The sequence below is a fragment of the Muscardinus avellanarius genome (genome assembly GCF_963383645.1).
Source record: "Muscardinus avellanarius genome assembly, chromosome: 2".
In the NCBI taxonomy this organism is placed as follows: domain Eukaryota; kingdom Metazoa; phylum Chordata; class Mammalia; order Rodentia; family Gliridae; genus Muscardinus; species Muscardinus avellanarius.
Genome location: NC_137787.1, coordinates 115,253,561 through 115,274,741, shown reverse-complemented (window position 1 = coordinate 115,274,741; position 21,181 = coordinate 115,253,561).

The following is a 21,181-nucleotide window of genomic DNA, read 5'->3' as shown; positions in this document are numbered from 1 at the left end:
TGGGGGAAAAGAGTAGATAGGTTAGTGTGGGGAAGTTTGTAAGATGGGTGAGGGAAGGAGCAAACAAACATAAATGAAATATCAACACAAGATTCCAAGACTAACTATGTAATCAAAGAAGAAAAAAAACAGCCAAAAAAGGAAAAAGAAAAAAGAAAAGAAAGAGGAAGAAAGGAAAAAAGGACAAGAATAAAATAAAAGGAACTAGCAACTGTGTGAAACCAGAAAAGAAAACAGAAAACAAACTATCAAATATATATATACAAGTAAAAGTAAAAGATGGGGAATAAACAAAACAGCAACAACCATAACAAACAAAAGCAATATAAAAACAAAACAAAACATCAACAGCAAAAGAAAAAAACAGTCTTATTTATGAATATGGGGTCAGGTCCATATAATATTTCAATGTCTGATTGCTGTGGTCACTTTCAGAATATAATACAATATATCTTAATTTTTTGTACTCTATTTTCATCTTCTTAAGTCACTTTCTGGGTGTTTGGACACCTTTCCTTCCTTTGACTGCTTTGGGTTTAGGTGTCAGGCTATCTGGTGTCACTGCTAATAAATTTGGTACAATTCCCAGGTTCTGTGTATTTCCAACCTGGAATGAGCACCTCTGCACTCACCACCCTAGACTCAGGCCTGTGATTCCCTATAGCAGGGGTGAAGGATGTCCAAAGTAGACTTTGAACCTCCCCCTGAGGCCCTGTGCAGGTATTGAATCTTGATGAATTTTCCTGTGTCTCTTGAAATTCAAACTGTGCTACCTGGCATTTTCCCAAGATGTACCCTGGGCAAAGTGTTACTGGTCCCTGGACACACACACTTACTACCAGAGCACTGCCAGTTCCCAGAGTGCAGGCTGGGTGCACTGCTATTACTGGACCCCAGTGTGCGTGGGTGCAGATGCCTAGTGCCTGGTCCTAGGCTCCACCAGAGTGCACTGGGCTGTGCTCTAGACTAGAACTGAGTCTCCAGCTGTGGGGCGGGCGGAAACTCCCAGGGGTGGGCCAGGGGTGCGGGGTAGGTGCACATGGGTCCAGTGGCACAGGAGCAGTGCAGTGTCCAGCAATGGTCTCTGGCTCCGGCAGGGCATATGGGCTGGGGGCCCAAGGAAATCTCAAGGGTGCACAGAGCTTTGGCCACACAGGAAGCAGGCCACCCAGCAAGGTAAATTTCCGAGCTCCAGTGGGGTGTGGGGACTAGGTGAGCGCTGAGTTCAGGGGTGGGGGTCGCGCAGGCACAGGCAACTAGTGAGGGTCCTGGGGTGCAGACAGGGTGCACAAGGACAGTGCTGCGTTCTGGGGTGTGAGGCAGATGCCCAGGGCCAGTGCTGGACCTGGGGTGCACTCTAGAACCCACAACTTCCTTGGATGCACTCAGATACCTGGCTTCCTTGATCAAGGCATCTGCGCAGTTCTCTCTGTGCTGCTGTGGTTCTGTCTTTGGTGAGCGCACAGGATTCTGGTGTGGGTGCTGCTCACTGCTTAAGAAGAAGCTCTGTGACCATTTTCAGTCTTTTGGGTTATTTTGCCACGGTGGTATCAGACAGGACTCGGGAATGCAGTTTGGGCTGGTAGCCCGCACTGGCACCAGTGGGCAGCCCGTTTGTGTCTGCAGCAGGTCTGATGCCTGATTCTTCTTCTTCTTCTTCTTCTTCTTCTTCTTCTTCTTCTTCTTCTTCTTCTTCTTCTTCTTCTTCTTCTTCTTCTTCTTCTCCTCCTCCTCCTCCTCCTCCTCCTCCTCCTCCTCCTCCTCCTCCTTCTTCTTCTTCTTCTTCTTCTTCTTCTTCTTCTTCTTCTTCTTTCTTCTTTGTCTTCTTTTCTTCTCCTTCTCCTTCTCCTTCTCCTTTTTCTTCTTTTTGCAGTGGATCTCGAGTTCAGGGTTTCTGGATTCCTTCTGCCAAGGTACCTGTATCTGTTTTGGTTCCTGGGATGTATTTTTGTTGTTGTTGTTGATTAAGACATTGCCTTCTAAGTAGTTGAACTTTATTTATTTCAGCTACTGAGAAGTGCTGTGTACCTCAGTCGCCATTTTGAATCTCCCTACTTTGATATGTTTTTGAATGTACATCATGTACATTAGGGAATTTTCCTCTGCTTCATTGGTCTTTGTGTCTGGTTTTGTGCCAGTATCATACTGTTTTTATTACTATGTCTTTGCAGTATAGTTTGAAGTCAGGTAATATGATTCCTTCTGCATGATTCTTGTTGCTGAGAACTACTTCACCTATTCTAAGTTTTATTTCCAATGTACTTAAGGACTGAGTGTTCTATATTTATAAAGAATGATCTTGGTAATTTAATGAAAATTGTTTTGAATTTGTAGATCACTTTTGAAAGAATGGTTATTTTGATGCTACTTATTCTACATATCCAAGAACATGGGAGGTTTTTCCATCTTCTATGATATTCTATTTATTTTTATTTAAAAATTATTTGTGCATTGTAGCTATACATCTTAAAGGAATACAAGATTGTAGAGACATACATGCACATATCACTCATTTAGCTCTTCATCACTTCCCATTCCACATTATTTCCCCTCCTCCTTCTCATAGTTGGCTTAGTGATAAACTTTGATATATTTATGAATATATATCATGTGCATTAGATTTTTTTTTATGTTCTTCCATTCTCCTTAGTTAAATCACCTTATTTGCTCATCTATGGTTTCTCCATCTTTGTCTAGAGTTCCTCCATTGACCCGTTTTTCCCTAGCTTCTTCATATTAGGAAGAGCATCTGATTTTTTTATATTTGTAACTGTATAATTTCACTTAGCATAATGTTCTTCAGTTCCATCCATTTTCCTGAAAATCACAAAATATTATTCTTCTTTATGGCTGAGTAAAATTTCATTGTGTGCATATCCCATAGTTTTGTAATGTATTCATCTGCTGATGGACATCTTCATTGGTTCCATTGTTTGGGAATCGTGAATTGTTCAGCTATGACTATAGATAACCATGCATTAGTTTGGTAGTTTGGTTTTTATTCTTTTGGGCAGATACCCAGAAGTAAATGGTAAATTTGTTCCCATTCTTTTGATGATCCTCCATACAGTTTTTTAAAATGGTTGCACTAACTTGCAATCACACCAAAGAAGTATTAAAGTTCCTACTTCTCCACATCCTCACCAGCAATTTTTGCTGTTTGTGTTTTGAATGATTGCCATTCTAGTGAGAGTTAAGCAAAATCTCAGGTTTTTTTTTTTTATCTCTCTGATTCCTAATGATGATGAGCATTGTTAAGTCTTTGATTCATCTTGAATTGACTTTTGTGCAGGGCAAAAAATTGGGTTTATTTTCATTTTTCTGCATATGGTCAACAAGTTTTGCCAACACAATTTGTTGAACAAACTATCTTTTTTCCAGTGTATGTTTTTTATTTCCTACCTCATTGATTTCTCCTCTGACTTTAATAATTTCATGTCTTCTACTGGCTTTGGAGTTAGATATTTCCTCTTTGTCAAGGGCTTTGAGATGTGTTCTTAGGTTATTTATTTGATGATATTCTGTTTTTCTTATGTGAACACTCAGTGCTATAAAGTTTCCTCTTAATACTGCCTTCTAAGTGTCCCAGAGATTTTGATATGTTTATCTCTATTTTTGTTTGTTTCTAGAAACTTCCTGATTTTACCCCTTACTTCTTTTATGACCCATTATTTATTCATCAGCATGGTGTTAAGTCTCCACATATTTATTTGGGAGTGCTGGACTGGGCATTTTCCCATGGGAACCACAATTTTATTTAAGGTGTTATTGAGCATTGCTCTGGATCTCTGGAGGGTGTTGTGAGTTCAGCCACTGCTGGAAAGATGGCACCACCAAGGCACCCTCAGCTGGGAGGCAGGTGGGTTTGTTTTCTGGTGTTGAGCTCCACTCTGGATCCCTGGAGGGTGCGGTGAGCTTGGCTGCTGGAAGTTGTAGCCAGTGTTTGTGCAAGAAGCACTGATGGTTTACAAGCCCATTGATCTGTAACTGCTCACTTCAGATCTTTATTTCCCTTTTCATCTCTGAAGTTTGGTGCTGTGAGGCAAGATGACACTGCTGGAACACCTGCCACCATGATTCCTGCCTCCACAAGGCAGGTGGGTTTATTTTCTGCCCTCTGGGTTGATCTTCTAAACTTCTTTTGCTCTGATCCTTGTATTTATCATTTTTATTCCTCTGCTTATAGTATTTTCTGGCTTTTTAGAACACTATTTTTGAAGCACTGGTGACCAGGTTTCATCAGGACTGATTAGTGGTGCTTCCTTTGGTTGCCATCTTACCCGAAGTCTCTCGTGCTGTGGTTTTAAATGTGTGTTGCTAGATTTTTTTAGCAGTTTTTTTTTAATCTAAGTTCATCAATAACATATGCCTATAGTTTTTATTTCTCAAGCTTTCTTATTTGGTTTGATATTACTCATTTTCTGAAATGCAAACCACCTTTCTGTCATAAGTACCTACACTCAATTTTCTAGGAAAGAAATAAATAGCTCTAATGTTTAATTCTTGCACAAATAGAGGACAAAATATTCTGTAGTTCTCATTTCATCCTATTAAAAATTAGCAGATAAACATAAATGAAAAAAAATTGTTTTTCATTTTTTTCTGTCCAGTGTGTATGTTATTTCTGATCTTATGGGTATCTGTTTTCCAAAACTTACCTTTAATAGAGATCATTTTGTGATTTTCTCTTATTTTGAATTATTAGCATTTCTAAAGAAAATTCACCTGAAGGTAGGATGCAATCTTCTTTTTTCATAGATTTGAGACTCTATTTTCTCTAGTATAAAAAGGCATGAATGAGTTCTGTTGGAGACTTCACATGTGCTTCTTTTGCTTGCTTTTTTATAGACCTTTTTGAGAAATTTTCAACATCAAAAACAAGCAGAAATTCCAAATAATCTGCTTTTTCTGTTTTAGTCAGTGACAGAATTTCTGAGGAATCTTAGAAATTGGAGGAGCAAACCCAAACCTAGCAAGTCTTATTAAGATGAGCCAGTCTTAATAAAAGTCATTTTGTTTTCTATATGCTGGACCATTAGAAATCATGTAGTAGAATCTAGGTTCCTCTGTGTGCCCATATTACATAAATGGATAAAATGAACCCATTTAACTATTACATATTAAGAATTGTATAAATTTAAAATGTTTCTAAAAAATATTTTGAGCTCTATGAACATATACTTAAATTTTAAATAATGTAATGCAGCTGCTTTTATTTGTACTTGTCTGGTTTTGTAAAGCACTAAAGTACAGGCCTTCATGTAGTCATCACTAGATGTCTATGATAGCTACTTATATTTACTTCACAAGGGATAATACTGAGAAATAAACAAAATAACTCACTCAGCCTGGTGTGGTGGTGCACGCTTGTAATCCCCATGCTTGGGAGATGAAGGCCAGAAGGTTGCGCAGATTTGAAGCTAGTCTCACTGGCTAAAGAGACCCTGTTTCCAAATAAAAATATAAAAAAAGTTCTAGGAGTGTAGCCCAGAGGTAGAAGGGTTTCCAGGAACCCCAGAACAATAATAATAATAATAATAATAATAATAATAATAATAATAATAATGAAATAAAAATAACCCACCAAAGTTAACCTGACTTCAAAATTTATGCTTTAGATCATCAAAATATATTGCTGCATTGATATGTGCTTTAAAGCATAAATTATTGATAGTTATTCAACACCAAATAATAATGATATAGTAAAAATAGTGTCCATCTACTGTTCTAATAAATGGAGTAGATATACTTTTATTTCACTAATTATCAATTAAAATATTTATTTTCCTTTCAGTCTGAAAAAGAAGAATCAACTACCACAGTCTAAAGAAAGAATGAGATGATATATTTAAAACACTTAGCTCTGGGTATGTTTGCACACACATATAAACCTAGTTCTTGGGGAGTTGAAACAGGAGAATCATAGATTCAAAGCCAACCTCAGAAACTAAGCAAGACTGTCATCAACCTAGCAAGACTCTATTTCAAATAAAAATAATTTAAAGATAGTTTGGAATGTAGATTAGAGTTAGAATCTAGAAGTACCTGGGATCAATACTTAGTAACACAAAATAAATAAATAACCATTATTGTCATGTGTAGAAGCAAATGCCTGTTATCTTAGTACTTAGGAGTTTAAATCAGGAGTTAAATCACAGGTTTAAAGCAAACCTCATCAACTTAGTGAGACCCTTCTTCAAAATATAAATTAAGTGGTGGGGTATATATCAGAATGTGCCTAGGTTCAAGCCTTTGTATAAATAAATTAATTAATTAAACAAATGAGGAGTCCTGATGGAGAGGACTCACCTAATTTTGTACTTCATAGTTGAAACCCTTTCACATGGGAGGCTGAGACAGGAAGATTGTGCAGGTTTGAAGACAGCCTCAGCTACTTAGTGAGGCTCTCAGCAACTTAGGGAGACCCTGTTTCCAAATAAAATATAAAATAGGTTGGGGGTGTAGCCCAAAGACAAGGTAGAAGGCCCCTGGGTTCCATCCCCAGTACCACACAAAAGATAATAATTAATCCAATAATATAAAACACTGATTTCAACAAAATTCAACCCTCACATTTATCCTATGAAGATGAATACATATAATATGATAATATTGCAGTACACAGAGACTACATAAAATCTAGTACTTGTGTCCCTTGATATTTACCAAAGAAAGTGAAGACATACCCACAAAATCTCATGGAAATTTTGTTACAAATCTGTGTATATTTGTCCAAACTTGGAAGAAATATAGGTGGACTCCATTTGAAATGAATATTTACAAATGAACACAAATATTGTTGTACATACAGATAATGAAATATTGTTTAGTGCTTACAAAAAAGCAATCAAACTATAAAAAGAGATATGGAAGAGATATAAATTCAGTAAAAACTCAATCTTAAAAGACTACTTACTATTAGATTCTAGCTCTTTGAAAAGGCAAATTTTAAAGATACAGATATGATCAAAGGCCTTCTAGGGTCAGAGAAAGAGAAAGATGAGTAGAAGAAGTGTACAAAGTTTTAGACTGTATAACTGCTCTGTACAATGTTGTGATGGTGGACACATGCTCTATATGTTTGTTCAAATCCATAGAAAATACAATACTAAGGGAACTATACATACATTATAGGCACCAGGTGATACTGATATGGCAGTCTGGATTCATCAACTGCTATAAATTCATGGCTCTTGGAGTAAATTTTTTAGAGGGGGAGGCTGAGCATATGTGTAGAAAAGATTTATAAAAATTTTCTGTACCTTCCTTTCAATTTTTGTGTGAATTTAATAGTGTTAAAAATAAACATTTCAAAAAATTTATGGTGAAAAACTGCCAGGACTTTAAAGGTTTTTTTATTATTATGACCTGTATGAATGATAACAGATGATTCATCAGATATGATTACTTAAAATAATTTGGAATCTTCTTTCAAACTAATTAGTGTTAAGCACATGATTGTATGCACATGAAACCCAAGAAATCTAAAACATACAACCTGTGTTTTGCAGTCTGTAATACATTTGTATACATGGATGCACAAAACACACATACAAAACTGTGTATATACATATCTACACATGTCTATACACATTTAAGAATCTCACACATATGAGTATGTACTGTGACATTTTTATAAGGTTTATTGACATAAATAAAGCATGGAGAGAAGAAATATAATTAAATGTGTCTTGTATAAAATATTAAAAAGAAATTAGGAGACTGGAATAGAAAAAGTATGGGCTCATTTTCAAAGTTTAATTGAACACAAATTCAAAACCACATAAAGAAAATTATACATGATGACTAAGAAGGGTTAATCCCAGTGATGAAAGTCTTGTTCAACATCAGAAACAATCCTTGTAATTCATCTAAACAGAACCAAAGACAAAAATCACATGGTCATTTCAATAGATGGTGAAAAAATATTTGGTAAAATACAATATTCATTTATGATAAAAGCACTGCAGAGAATTGGAATAGAAGGAACATACTTCAACATCATAAAAGTAATCTACAATAAGCACACAGCCAACAATATATTAAATGGGAAAAATCCTTGAGAATTCTTTCTAAAAACAGGAAAAAGACAAGGATGTCCATTATTACCACTTCTCTTAAATATAACACTGTAGACTCTAGCCAGAGAAATGAGGCAAGAAAAGGAAATGAAAATAGTACAAATAGAAAAAGAAAAACTCAAAATTTTTGCTATTTGCAGCTGATATAACACTTAGAAGACCCAAGAAACTCAACCAAAATGTTTTTAGAACTGATCAGCAAATTCAGCAAAGTATCTGGATACAAAATCAATCTTAAAAAAATTTAAAAAAAACTTTTCTGTACACCAACCATAAATCCACTAAAATAGAAATCCATAAAACACTTTCACTCAGGATTTCCCACAAAAAGTACAATACTTAGTAATAAACTTAACCAAGGATTAGAAGACCTTTACAAAGAAAATTATAAAACATTAAAAAATAAATCGAGAAGATGGAAAGATCTTCCATATTCATGGAGAGGCAGAATAAATATCATCAAAATAGCCATATTTTCAAAAGTGATCTACAGATTCAATGTAATTTCCATTAAATTACCAAGGTCATTTCTCAAAGACATAGACAAATTAGTCATTAAAATTATTTAGAAACCCAGAATAGCCAAACTAGTTCTCAGCAACAAAAACCATGCAGGAGTAATCACAATATCTCTATTTAAACTATACTACAAAGCCATAGTAATAAAAACAGCATGGTACTGGCACAAAAACAGATACATAAACAAGTGGAGCAGAAGAGAAGACTCAGAAACAAACCCACACATTTATAGCCAATTAATTTTTGACAAAGATGCCAAAAGCATACACTGATAAAACGAAATCCTGTTCAACAAATGGTGTTGGCAAAACTGATTAACCATATGCAGAAAAATGGAAATAAATCCAAATTTTTAACCCTGCAAAAGAATCAATTTAAGATGGATCAAAGACTTGAAAATTAGACCAGAGAACTTGAGATTCTTTGAAGAGGAAAGAGGTCTAACACTGCAACACATAGGCACAGATAAAAATTTTCTCAAAAAGATCCCAGAGAGGCAGGGAAGATGACGATTGAGAGCAGCAGCATTTATGAACGCTGCTATCATTTGGTCACCATTGTCCCCAAAACACGGCACTACAAAACCAGATAATACATTCAGCAGAGGAAAATAAATAATAATCACAGAGACTGAAAATATAAAATGAAGAAGAACAGGGAAAAACAGCCCCAACCACCACACTGGAGGCGGGTGCCACCTCGACTCAGCTTTCCAGCACACTGCCGCATGCCAGAGACAAGGATTTAAAGAGAGAGATGGCGGCGCCACTGGTTGCTAGCCAGCTTGCATGTAGACCTCCTACAATTTCCAAGGAGTTAACATGCCACAGAGAGAACCTGAGAAGAGTTCAGCCGGTCATGCCCCCCCCCCCCCCCCCAGAGACCCAGCTCAGCAGCTCCTACAGTGTAAGTGATTTGCATCTCAAAAGGGATTGCTCAGCACTTTGCCCCTAGGGACTCATGCAGCTCAGGTCTGTGACTTTCAGATACAGCCCGGAGAAAGTGAGAGAGGAGGCTGCTGTTGGACATAACAGAAACCCTGACAGACTCAGACTTTGATCATAAGAAAAGAGGGGGAAGGAAAAATTTAGCTAGACCCATTTAATAGAAACTCAGGGACCAACACAGACCTCTCATTTGGGGTGAGCGGGAAGCAAGACCATACCAGCACTAGCAGCGGAAATCAGATTCTCCAACAGTGACTTTGGTCTCAGAACCAAGCTTCACCAGTGGTGGCAGGGAGATATCTAGTCTCCAAACCAGTGTAAAGCGTGAGAGCGACCTGTGCATAGTACATAAAACAGCCCAAACAGTATCAGTCATCTACATAAACTGAGAAAAGTGCAGAAAACCAAACCCACAATAAGAGGGGGACAGGTGGTACTCAGTTTCTGCACAGAGAAGGACTGAAGCACATCTATCTCCTAAATAGACATTTAATTGTAGACCTGCATCGATCTGTAGTGGAGGTTGTTTTTGTGTGTGTGTGTGTGTGTATGTGTTGCTCTTGTATTGGTTTTGTGGTTTGTTTTTTTTTTTTGGTTTTTGTTCTTTGTTCTTTTTGTTGTATATGAGTGTATATACCTGGTTGGTTTTAATGTTTTGATTTTGGTCTGGTTTTTTTTTTTTTTTTATTTTTAACCTACTCTCAAACCATCTCCCAAGCTTCTTCCTTTGTACATATCAACCCTCCTCTCACTGTCCCTTTCTTCTTCTTCTTCTTCTTCTTCTTCTTCTTCTTCTTATTATTATTATTATTATTATTATTATTATTTTGGTGGTACTGGGGTTTGTGGAAGCCCTTCTACCTCCGGGCTACACTCCCAGACCTATTTTATATTTTTGAAACAGGGTCTCTTACGCCAGCGCAGCTGGCTTCGAAACTGAGCGATCCTCCTGTCTCCGCCTCCCAAGCGCGGGGATTACAAGAGTGCGCCACCACACCTGGCTCACTGTCCCTTTCTTATAATCCTCCTGCTTTCTATCCCTCCCCTGTCTTGTATAAAACCCACTTTATATCATTATACCACAAATTCTACATTATTACCAAAATACTACTTCATTCTTACTACCTCTAAACCCCAGTATATTCTGCTCTACGAAACACATACTTTCATTCTATTTGACCCTATCTGAGATTTTACCCTATTCTTACATTCACTCCTGCACTTCCCTCTTCCTCAGTCTTCACTATTGAATACAATACAAGCTCCCCCAGATAGACCAGAAGACATCTAGAAACTGAGAGACGTCTACCAAAAGTAACAAAGGCAAACATCTGAAATCATGAAAAGGAGGAACAACAAAGGAGCAATGAGTTCCCACAACTCCACATTTACAGAACCTGAAAACATATAACTGCAGAGATCTCCAGAAGGTCAAATCAGGAATGTAACTGTAAAATTCATGCAGGAATTCTGAAAAGAATTTAGAGAGAGTCTGAAAAAAAAAAAAAAAAAGATGCAATCATTGAAGTGAAGGCATCTATTCAAACAATAAACAATCACTTAGACTGCATGGAGAGTAGAATCTCACTACTAGAAGATGCTCACTCAAAAAATGAACAAATAGTTCATAACATAGAAAAAAAAAACAATTCAACAGCAGGAACTAGACATTGAAGAAATATGAGCCCATTTAAAAAGATCCAACTTAAGAATAATTGGCATACAGGAGGAAAGGAAGGTGAAACCAAGGGGCTCAATAATCTATTCAAAAAAGTAATAGCAAAAAATTTTCTGAACTTTGACCAAGAGATTGATACATGGGTATAGGAAACATATAGAAGCCCTTTAGACAAGATCAGAGAAAATATTCTCCACACCATATAATAGTGAAAATAACTAATGTAGAGTCAAAGAGAGTATCTTAAAGGCAACAAAAACAAATAAAAGAGTGACATTCAGAGGGAAGCTAATCAGAATCACCCCAGACTTCCCAAACCAAGTCAGGAAAGACAGAAGGGCCTGGAGTAGCATATGCCAAACTCTGCAAGAAAACAACTTGCAGCCAAAAATTCTTACCCAGCAAAAATATCAGACTAGATGGGGAACTAAAATTCTTTTATAAAAAACAGAAGAATGGGTCATAGAAGTAAAGGGTGAAATTAAGAAATTTCTAGAAACAAATGAAAATAGAAATACAACATATTGAAACCTCTGGGACACTTTGAAGGCAGTATTAAGAGCAAAATTTATAGCACTTAGTGCTCACATAAGAAAGACAGGAAATCACCAAACAACTTAATGACACACCTCAAAACATTGGAAAATCAGGAACAATCTAACCCCAAAGCCAGTAGAAGACAGGAAATTGTTAAAAATCAGAGCATAAATAAATGAAATAAAGAATTAAAAAAAGATACAGAAAATCAACAAACCCAAAAGCTGGTTCCTCAAAAAAATTAATAAGATAGATAAACCAGTAGCCAATCAAACTAAAAAAAGAGAGAATCAATGCAAATTTTGAAGAAAAGAGATTAAAAAAAAGAAGATTCACAATGGACAGTGAAGAAATCCAGAGAATTGTCAGAAATTCCTTTGAAAAACAAACAAAATGGAAAATCTGGAGGAAATTGACAATTTCTTAGATAAATACAACCTTCCTAAACTAAGTCAAGAAGACATAGAAAACTCCAACCAATAGCAATCAAAGGGAATGAAATGGCAATGAAGACCTTACAATCAAAGAAAATCCCAGGACCAGATGGCTTCCCAAGGGAATTTTATAAAATCTTTATAGAAGAGCTAATCCCTATACTCCTCAATCTATTTTGTGAAATAGAGAAACAGAACTCTCCCAAATACATTCTATGAAGCCAATATCACATTAATACCAAAACCAAATGAAGATATTTCAAGGAAATAAAACTATAGGCCTATACCTCTGATGAACTTAAAACTGCTAAACAAAATACTAGCAACACTCATTCGAAACCACATCAAAAAAATCATACACCATGACCAAGTAGGCTTCATCCCAGGGATGCTAGGCTGGTTCAACATGTGAAAATCAATTCATGTAATTCATCATATAAACAGAACCAAAAATAAAAATCATATCATCATCTCAATAGATGTTGAAAAAGCCTTTGATAAAATCCAGCATCCATTCATGATAAAAAAAAAAAAACTGCATAGAATCAGAATAGAATGAACATACCTCAACATAATAAAGAAAATATACAATAAACCCACAGCCAACATCATATTAAATGGAGAAAAACTTCAAGAATTCCTCCTAAAAACAGGAACAAGATAAGGATGCCCATTATCACCACTTCTCTTCAATATAGTAGTTGAGACCCTAGCCAGAGCAATAAGGTAAGAAAAGGAAATCAAAGGAGTTAAAATAGGAAAAGAAAAACTCAAACTCACTATTTGCAGATGACAAGATATTATACCTAAAAGACCCAAAAAACTCAACCAAAAGACTTATAGAGCAGATCAACAAATTCAGTAAAGTATCTGGATACAAAATCAATCTTAAAATTCAGAAGCTTTTATGTACATCAACCATAAATCCACTGAAAAAGAAATTTAGAAAACATTTCCACTCAGGATCACACACACAAAATTAAAATACTTAGGAATAAACTTAACTAAGGAAGTAAAAGACATCTACAAAGAAAATTATAAAATACTGAAAAAAGAAATTGAAGATGATCTTAGATGAAAAGATTTTCCATGTTCATGGATAGGCAGAATAAACATCATAAATATGTCCATACTTCCAAAAGTTATATACAGATTCAATTCAATATCAATTAAATTACCAAGATCATTCCTCACAGACATAGAAAAATCAGTCCTTAAAGTTATTTGGAACAACAAAAAACCCAGAATATCCAAAGTAGTTCTCAGCAACCAAAAACATGCAGGAGGAATCACAATACCTGACTTTAAACTATACTACAAAGCCACTGTAATAAAAATAGCATGGTACTGGCACAAAATCAGATACATACACCAGTGGAGCAGATTAGAAGATTAAGAAATGGAACCACACACTCACAACCAACTGATATTTGACAAGGGGACCAAAAACATACAATGGAAGAAAGACAGTCTGTTGAACAAGTATGCTGGCAAAACTGGTTATCTATATGCAGAAAAATGGAATTAAATCCCACCTTCTCACCCTGCACAAGAGTCAAGATGGATCAAAGACTTGTATATGAGACCAGAGACCTTAAGGCTCCTTGAAGAGGGCATAGGTCCAACACTGCAACACATTGTCACAGATAATAATTTTCTCAACAAGACCCCAAAGGCACAAGAAGCTAAAAGGTGAATCAATACGTGGGACTGCATGAAACTGAAGAGCTTCTGTTCAGCAAAGGAAACAGCAAAGACCCGCAAATGATAGCCAGCATAATGGGAAAAGATTCTTGCCACCTATTCCTCAGACAGAGGACTAACATCTAGAATATATAGGAGCTCAAGAAAATTAACACCAAAAAAAAAAAAATACTCCAAGTAAAACATGGGCAAATGGACTTAATAGACACTTCAGGAAAGAAGAAATTCAAATGGCCAATAAATGCATAAAAAATGTTCAACATCATTGGCAATCAGAGAGATGAAAATCAAAACTACTCTGAGATTCCACCTAACTCCAACTAGAATGGTAATCATTCAAAACACAATAACAACAAATGCTGGTGAGGATGTGAAGTGGGAGCTCTAAAACATTGTTGGTAGGATTGCAAAGTAGTGCAACCACTTTGGAAAACAGTATGGAATATCTTCAGAAGAATGGGAACAAATCTTCCATTTGACCCAGCAATACCACTTCTTGGTATCTATCCAAAAGAAAGCAAACCAAATTATCAAACTAATCCATGCATATCTATGTTCATAGCTGTGCAATTCACCATTGCCAAACTATGGAACCAACCAAGATGTCTATAAATGGATGAATGGATTACAAAACTGTGGGATATGTACACAATGGAGTTTTACTCAGCCATTAAAAAATACAGTTGCAGAATTTTCAGGGAAATGAATGGACATTATGATAAGCGAGATTAGTCAGTTCCAAAACATAAGAAATTGGATGCTTTCACTAATATGTGAAAGCTAAAGTGAAATGGTCATAGGAGGAGCCCCTTGTGAAAAAGAAGAACCTATAGAAGAGCAAATAAGGCAATCTGACTAAGGGGAGGGGAGGTGGAAAAAAATCTCTCTGAGGCACATAATGTATTTAGATAAATGTATTGAACTCAATCACTAAGCCAAGCATAGGAGGGAGGGTTAGGGAGGGAAGGGGTGGAGATTAAATGGGGGCTGACTGGGTGATGTATGTATTTATGTCTACACAAGTCTTTTTTTATTATCCCACTATGATGTATGAATATAATGCACCAATTAAAAAAAAAAAAAGATCCCAAAGGCACAAGAAATTAAAAGGCAAATAAATACACGGGATTGCATGAAACTGAAGTGCATCTGTAGAACAAAGGAAACTATCAAGAACTTTGATAGCCACCATGATGGGAGAAGATTTTTTCCACCTACTCCTCTGATAGAGGACTAATATCTAGAATGTACAGAGAACTCAAGAAATTTAGCACTAAGAAAAAAAATAAACCAATCAAAAATTGGACAGTGAGTTAAATAGACACTTCATGAAGGAAGAAATTCAAATGGCCAATAAATACATTTAAAAATGCTCAACATTATTGGCAACCAGAGAAATGCAAATCAAAACTACTCTGAGATTCCACCTAAATCCAACTAGAATGGCAATTCAAAACACAAAAAACAAATGCTGGTGAGGATGTGGAGAAGTGAGAACTCTAAAACATTGTTGGTGGGATTGCAAATTAGTGCAAACACTTTGAGAAAGAATACAGAGGATCCTCAGAAGAATGGGAAGGAACTTACCATCCAGCAATACCACTTCTGGATATCTACCAAAAAGAAAAGAAACCAAACTACCAAATTAATGCATGAATATCTATGTTTATAGCTGCACAATTTCTCATTGCCAAACTATGGAATTATCCAAGATGTCCATCAACAGATGAATTACAAAACTGTGGGATTTGTACACAATGGAATTTTACTAGTCATAAAGAAAAATACAATTATATCATTTACAGGGAAATAGAGGGAACTGTAGGACATTAGGCTAAGTGAGATTAGTCCATCACAAAAAAATAAGAAATTGGATGTTCACCTTAACATGTAAAAGCTAGGGAGAAATGAGACATAGGAGGAACTCTCTATGAAGAAGTTTCTCTAGATGAGCAAATAAGGTGACCTGAGGAGATGGGAGGGGGGAAAGAGAGAAATTGTCCAATGCACAACATGTAATTTAACAAGCATATCAAAGTTAATCATTAAGCCAAGTATTAGTAGGAAGGAGGTGGAGGAAATGGTGCAGAAATTTTGTAAGGACTAATTGGGTGATCTGTGCATGTACATCTCCACCATATTGTATTCCATCAAGATGTATGACTATTATGCACCAATTTAAATTTAAAAATAATTTAAAAACAATTTAATATGAAAGATTTGAGTTAACAGTGGGAATGAGCCTCAACAGTAATAGTAAATGGGTTCTGAATCTCCAGAGTCCCCATTTCAAAACATGCAATGAAGATATGTTTACACAGTTGAATTGGTGCACTTTCCCAGTGCTTTACTGTATCTAGGAATTCACCTCTCCAATAGGGTGACACAGGTTCATCTCTGTCTTGTTTTTTATCCCACTTGCCATCTAATTATCATATTTATTAGAGTGCAGCCATTGCTTTGTGTGCATGGCATGCACCTCATTTGTAAGTGTCATTGTCAAGGCTATTATTGCAAATGTTTGCAGAATGTCGGAAAGCTGTCAAACTCAGCAGAGTCAAACTGTTTGCAGCAAACAGCAAATGAAACTTCTCATCAATGATTAAAGGTACTTCAAAAGGAATCCTTACTGAGAAAATGGAAATGTTGTCAGATTAAGTTTTCATCTGTCTTTTGCACCTGAGATGAAGCCAAAGACAGTTGTTTCTCATAACCAAGGAGGGGAACACTGGCCTTTCAGAGGAAAAGGGTAGTTTGTAGGAAGAACATTACAATTAAAATGCAGTATTGCCACATCAAGTGGGCTGTTTCTTTTGCCTTAAAACTTCTTGCAGAAAATATTTAGTCATTTTGGTGACATCCACTCAACATAAGACAAGAAGCAACTAAAATAATGGCCAGAGACATACCTGCACTGCACACATTTGTTTGTTCAAAAGAACTAAGCCACTTAAATACAGACTGAAGGTCATAAGATATTAAAAAAATCTAAGAATCTGCATTTTACATTTGCTTATTCCTTATCAAAAGTACTTTTAAAACAACTTGAACAATTATCTTCAAATGAAGTATAGAGTGAAAGAAACATCAGCTAAAGATCAGGCCACATAGACTCAAGGTCTAATATGGACATTAGAAATGGAGAGAAGTTTTCTGCTCTTATGGAAAACTGTATTGTCTAAAGAAAAACTTATAGGATGTCTGATTGCAGAAAAATTTTTTACTGTCTTATTTTTAAAACTTAGCCAGTTGTAGATAATAAATAAAAATGCATATAGCTCTCTTCTATAGACATGTATACTTTTTTTTCTACTAGAAGTCCAGTTGACTTCCTTCATCTATTCCAGACTACATGTTTGGCTCCAATTTGTGCATCCATTACTAATTTATAAAAACATCTATTCTTCAGTTCCTCCAACTGTTCTCCATCCTACTAATTTTCTCATTAGTGAGTAAACACAGTGCTGACTCCTGTTCATTTTTTTTTACTTGTATAAGAATTGTGATTTTTGTCCTATTTTAAAAGTATCTTTGTCAGAATAAATTAAAGTCAGGTTTTCTGATGACAAGTTCTGTGCTTTCCCTATTGTATCATAAGTAGCCTATATATTTCCATGATACTTTGTTTCTATCATTACAAATTCCCTTTTCATGTAAAAAATGTGTTTACAGTTTGAACTATCTCTTATGAAGGCCATAACATTCTTCCAAAATAGCTTTACCTTTTTTACAATAAAGCAGTCTTGTGAAGAGTGTATATAATTTAGTTTTTGGAGATTGGATCCCTAAAGTTGTAGCAATTAGCAGGAAGCCTGTAACCTTTAAGAAGGTGAGATAATGTCAGAGTGTCTCCCATAAGCCGAGATTATGAGGTTTCTCTAAACTCTGACTTTTCAAGCTGCCAATATTGCAGGAAGAATATTAGTGGTAATATTTGCTGTTGAAGTAATCCAAAGTAAATGGATATTCCAGTTTTTTTCAGCTCTTTTATTCATAAAGGTGAAATGTGCACTTTATTTTTATAGAAAACTTTATATAAGAACAAGCCAAATGTCCAAGTTTTGCTGGACATTCTATACAAAACACAAATGTTATAAGGGAACTTGATGTCATCCAAGCTATTTTCCATCTGCTGTTACAATTTTCTCTATAAGTTTTTTATTAAAGAATTGCCTTGGTTATAGTCAGCTCTACTGAATGGATGCCCCCATTATCTGAAAAATGTATATTATATGCCTAGGAAGTCTGGCTGTGATAGTGTCTCTTACACTGAGTATATCTTAAATCTATGAGTTCATAATATGTACCAGTTACTAAATATTTAATTGAACTAAACATGTACTAAACAAATAAATTACCTCTAATTCTTAAAACTTTAAGGTTGTATTAGCCCATTATATGGATATGAACATTGAACCCAGGAGGTGAGTCATGTGCTCAAAGACACTGAAGTTTACCTTTCTTAAATGTTAAAGTTGAAATTCAAATGCAAGTATTCATGACAGTAAAGAATTCCTTTCCTCTCTGTTTATCTTTTTTTTTTCCTTGAAATTACCTAACAGTTCACATTATTCTTCCTGGAGGTGATGTATAGAGTTTACAGTACTTGGTAATAAATCAGCATTCCTGACTGTTTGCTTGTAGAAACTGATGATGGACCAAATAGTTATATAGCTCTTTTGTAACAAAATTAGGTTATATTTAGGGTTATAAGAAGCAAAAATCTGCTCTAGAAAGTGTCTCACACTTGTAATCTCAGTTTCTTAGGAGGTTGAGTCAGAAGAATCAAAAGTTTAAAGCTGGCTCAGGCAACTTAGAAAGACTGTTTATGAAAAAAATAGACTGTAGGGGTATCTCAGTAACAGAGTACTTGTTCAACATTCTCCAAAATGTGTGTTTAATCTCTACTATCATAAATAAATTATGAATAAATTAATAGAAAAGAACTAACTTATATATTGTATTTTTGATTACTCAATGCATTTCAGAATTTTTCTGAGGACAAAACTAGAAATATTTGCAGTGAGGCACCACCCTTGGGTACTACCATGACACTCCTACAAGTCCAGCATTTATAGTGTGGCTACTGGCACAGTAGCCCTCTGACTTTAGCTTCTTTGAATTTAGTAGCTTTCACTACCACCTTGCCAAAGTTCTCTTTTGAGTATACTTTATTTTATTGCTTTCTGTCTCCCCAAAACACTTGAATACAAGCACAGAAAAATACCACAGCAGCCTCAGATACATTATCAGAGACCTGGGAAAAAACATTTGATAAAAAGAAGAGTGGGACTTCTACTACTGAAGAGAGACTGTGAAAGACATAATAATAATTTATGTCAGGTGTAATAATCTGGTAAAGGCTCCCAGGAAACTGATCTATGATGTATGGCCACAAGAGGAAGTACAGTATATAGAGAAACAGATTTTGTGATTATGGGGAAAAACATTATACACACATTTGCAAGGTTACCTGAAATATGAGGGTTGCTCTTTCTATTCTGTAAAGATTCCCTGATCTCAAAGCAGTTTGTTTTTGTCAGTGAGCTAAGTTAATTCTATTTTAGAATTTTGTGGATGACAGCTGAATTTATAGATTTTTTTTCCTTGCTTTTTCACATGGAAGAGAATTGGCTTCAGCAGAGTAAACATAGACCCTTTCAATTGTTTCTGGGGACTCTTTCATAGTCATTTATTTTCTTATTTTTTTCTCAAATGAAATTTCATAGGTTGTATCATAATATCTCATACATAGTATATCCCCTGGGAAGATATCCTAAAAAAAAAAGTTACTTATATTACCTAAGTCTATGCTATTCAATTTTATATTAAAGTTTGGTTAATGCAGACCTTGTGAAGTATTTATTTCTTATTTCTTTTATGAATGAGATACAGTTTTTTCTTATTTAAAAATGTTGGCCTTAAGGGGGATTCAAAATGTCAACTGCGGGACACAGCACTTCTCAGTGGCTGAAATACATAAAGTTCGACTACTGAGAAGGCAGCATCTTAACCAACAAAATAAATATATCTCAGGAACCAAAACAGATCCAGGAACCTCAGTGGAAGGAATCCTGAAACCCTGAACTGTGAGATCCACTGCAAAAAAAAAAAAAAAAAAAAAAAAAGTTTGAGCATTGGATCTGCTGCAGACACAGCCAGGCAGCTGGCACCAGCATGAGTTGCCACACAAACTGCAATACCTGGACATGACTGACACCAATGTGGTAAAATAACCCAAGGTTTTGAAAATGGGCATAGAGCTCCAACATCTTAAGCAGTGAGTGGTGCCTGAGCCAGAAGCACATGTGTTCACCAAATGCGGGACCACAGTAGCACAGGAGTCCTCCAGTCAACTGGATCAAGGCAGCCAGGTATCTGAGGGCTTTCAGAGAAGCTGCGGGTCTTAGTGTGTGCCCCAAGTCCAGCACTCGCCCTGGGCACCTTTCCCCTGCCCCAGGTCCCAGAGCTATCCTTGTACAGCCTGTCCATGCCTCAGAACCTGTGCTAATTGTCTGTGCCACCCGCACCCCTAGACTCAGTGTTCACCTTGTGCAAATAGCCCATGCGCCCTCCCCAAGCCCCATCGCTACCTCATGGGCCCTACACGCTCCCCAGGATGGCACTAGCTGTGTGCGCCCCACTTGTGCCTTGAGACCAGGTGCTAACCCTGGGCCCCCAGCCCACGGTCTGGGTCCAGCACCAGCTGTGTATACCAGGCCCATGTCCTGGGACCTACCGCTATCCTTGTGCGCCCTGTCTGAGACCAAGACCAGTGCTAGCCTCTGTGCCCCACCAGCGCCCCTGACCCAGTGCTATCTCTCTGTACCTGGCCCACACCCTGAGACCCACGACTAGATGTCTGTGCCCGCCCCATGCCCTGAGTCTCGGCACTAGCCTAGAGCACCCACCCTGCACCCTGAGTCCAGCGCTAGCCCTGAGTACCCTGCCTGAATCCTAGACCTGGCGCTAAGCATCTGTGCCCACTCACGACCCAGGACTGGCTATAGCCATGCACTCAGTTCATACCCTGGGACCCAGCAGCACTCTGGTGGTTATTGTGTGTGTGTCCTGGGACATTTCAGCAACCCTTTCCCCAGGGTGCACGTTGGGACCCCACAGGCTAGCCCAGTTAGAATTTCTAGAGACACAGAAAAAATCCTCAAGGCACAATACTTGCATAGGGCCTCAGGGAGAGTTTCCAAGACTACTCTAGACACCCTCCACCCCTGCAGTAGGGAAGCACAGGCCTGAGTTCAGGGTGAAGAGTACAGAGGCGCT